This window comes from Mytilus edulis, chromosome 8 (assembly GCF_963676685.1).
Source record: "Mytilus edulis chromosome 8, xbMytEdul2.2, whole genome shotgun sequence".
NCBI lineage: Eukaryota > Metazoa > Mollusca > Bivalvia > Mytilida > Mytilidae > Mytilus > Mytilus edulis.
In genome coordinates this window covers 48278803-48282221 of record NC_092351.1, presented here as the reverse complement: position 1 = coordinate 48282221, position 3419 = coordinate 48278803, and positions in this window count along the sequence as shown.

Below are 3419 nucleotides of genomic sequence, written 5' to 3'. Positions count from 1 at the left end.
TCTGTGAATTGATTTGTTTTTTAAGTGGTCAGTTCTACTTAAATTGTTTTACTATAGCTTTTAAAAGTATGGTAGCCATTAAAAATTAGAATTAATGTGTGGTTCTAAGTATTTAGGAAATATTTGCTAATGAGTATTAAGCAAACAGCATATCATTTATAAGAAATGATATTAAAGTTTGAACCCAAGTTTAAAACATAAAAGAAGTAAGCTTCTTAAACAATCTTGGTAGCACTGCCCACATACAAAATAATTTAATAGACGAAAAAATATTCTACTGTATTTGGGCTATTCCATTCTTATCATTGAAAGAGAAGGCAAGAAAAGACATTCAAACTCCAAAAGATACTTTTCTTCAGGAATTATAAATACACCAAACAACATATAATCATAAATGATTATCCCTTATAATTAGAATTTCACCAAATACCTTACACATGAATGATTTAAATGGAATAACCCAATACTGATCAGACATCATATGTATATTTTGCAATTTTATTTTGACATGCAGTAGAGGATTATATCATTAGGGTAATATCTAGCAAGTCACTATTTGAACTTGAGATTTTTTTATCTGTTATTAATATGATAAAATAAGATTGCCCTAAATCTTAAAGTTGGAAAATGCAAATTTAAGCTTAGATTTAGCATTGTTCAATCTTCTTCTAGGAATTAAATACATGCAAAATTAGAAAACTTTGTATTGAAAGACTTGTTTAAATGAAGAAAATATACTTCTTTGATGAAAGAGTCATGAGACATTTAGAAAAATGAACTATGGAGTAAAACACTCAATGGTAATTACAAGAATGTGAAGATTATTGCAGAAAATTTAAACGCTGGCAGCTGGTGTAGTAATTTTCAAGAAAGACATTTTTCATTCATGAGTATGAAGTAATACAAAAATCATTTTATGTGAGCAGTTTTGTGATGTAAAAAAAATCTTGGTTTTTTGTTTATTTATCAAGTGCTATGCAAAGTTTTATGTTACACAAAACAATCGGTCTCTTTATTTTTTGAAAGTACCCAGGCTTAGAAATTAATATGAATTTAACTTTTACGTTAAAAAGAAATAAAATGTGAAATTCTGTTCTTTTTGAAATGGCGCTCTAATGTGGTGTTTTGTAATTTGAATAAAGGTGTTCTTATAACAAGATAAGAATCTTGGTTTGGAGAAAAACTATAAACTTGGTTTGAGGTTCAACAGTGATTTCAAGTTTTGTATAAAGAGTTTTTAACAGAAAGATTGATAGCATAACTAATTCTTTTATTTTGTAAACTGTTTAGCTTTAACATACTCATTTTGCAAAACAAAGTATTATTATACCAGCTATAATCTTTGTGGTACTCATCATATACCAGTATTGTAAAATATGGTTAGTGTCTAATTTTAAAGTTGTATATTTCAAAAATTAAGTTTTGGTTCAACTGTATGACTTTTTATCCTTTATTTTACAGTAGAAAATTATTGTACTTTCACAAGAATTTCAAGAAAGTGTATTTTTGAAGATCTGTTTGTGTTTCATTAGCAGCAATATGTTTTCTTTAGAAGCAAGATAAAAATGTTATGCTTCTTCTTTATTTAAAAACCAATAATAAAAGGTTTGTTTGAAGACAGACAGTGTTTTACTGAGTGATCTGCTTATTATTATTGTGCCTTGCCACAGTTGATATGGTAATAGTATTTGCCTGTTTTTGAATCCTTCAGTCTGTCAAAAACACATCAATGCACCAAGACAATGTGTCTAAAAGCTTGCATACTTAGTTGGAATGATTGTGTCTTATACCATTCTGTATGGTCTGTTTGATTTGACAATTTATTAGGAGATACAAGACTTTAAAAATAGTTGCAGCAATGACACTTTGTGAACACAATGAAATCAAGTCCATTTTACAGTATGCTGTCATACTAGGATTGTCAGGATTCTGTGTTATTGACAATTTTATACAATAATGATTTTGTTGGATTACTAGCATTGGTATGTTTACAAAGCGAACGAAGCACATCATATTAGAATGTATGATATTGTCAATAGCACAGGATGGTTTTTACTATTTTTACAGGATTTGTTATTGTTGGCACTTTTGAATGCCTCACCTAGGAGACTATTTGAAAGAAAATTTTGCATACATGGTAGGATTGTTAGCCACCATGTGTAGTTTACCATATTACAGTATCTGGTCTTAGGGAGGGATAGATTATTGTTTGTTAATATATCACTCTGATTCAATAAAAAAATCTCTTAAACACATTATTAATATCTGATTCATTGATTTACAACACACATGTGTATGTTAGGTTTGGAGGATATGTATATTAACAAACAATCAGCATTTCATGGGAATCAACTGCTTTTTTTTAGCCAATTTGTTCCTCTATTCATATGAGACTGACATCATACAAAAGCTTCTAAGGAATAATGGAGAGAAGCTAGCATTATCAGTAAAAGTCACTTTCCAGTGGATAGTTTTCTCATTGGCAATCATACCACTATTTTTAGCTGACCGATCAGAAAGAGCTGTGAGCTTTTGCCATCACTCGGCATCCATCATCGTTCGTCCGGTGTAAACTATTTCAAACATCTTCGCCTCAGTAACTACTGAACCAATTCCTATCAAACTTAAGATGAATGATCCTTAGTGTATTTAGAATGAAGTTGAGTTTCTGTTTTTTTCTTCTTCAGAAACATGACTGTGATGTCTAAAGATAGAACATAGGTGTAAAAATAAGTTTTTGGCTTATATCTCAAAAACCATTTCATCCAACCCATTTAGAGCAAATCTGACATGGGGCAAAAGTGTTCATTAGGCCAAGTTCTATCAGATTTGAAAATTTCAGATGAATCTAATAACCCATTTTTGAGTTGCTGCCACTAAATTAGTAATTTTATGGAATTTTGGAGTTTTTAATGGTCCGAACAGTTTAGGAACAAGAGGCCTAAAAGGGGTCAAAATAAGTACTTTTCTAGTTTCGAGACAATAACTTGTTTGTAAGTGTATGGATCTTTCTGAAATTGTACCTCAAGGTTCCATTTCATAAAAGGGAGGTTGGGATTGTTTATCGGGGTTATGGCCAAAACTGTCTTTAGAGAATTAGAGACCAAAAAGAGGCCAAAAACAATACTTTTCTAATACTTTGTATAAATTGCTTATTTCTTGACCAATTTCAATGGGGTTTTATTCTTGAATTCTTGGGGTTCTTAAATCTGCTTAATGTAACTGTGTATTAAGTTTTTGGAATTCGGTCCCCGTTTTTAAATTTGTCCACATGAGGACTCAAGGGCCTAAAATTAAACTTTGTTTGATTTCATCAAAAATTGAATTATTGAGGATCTTTGATATGCCAAATCTAACCGTGTGTTTAAGATTTTTAATTTTGGGTCCCGTTTCAAATTGGTCTACATTATGGTCCAAAG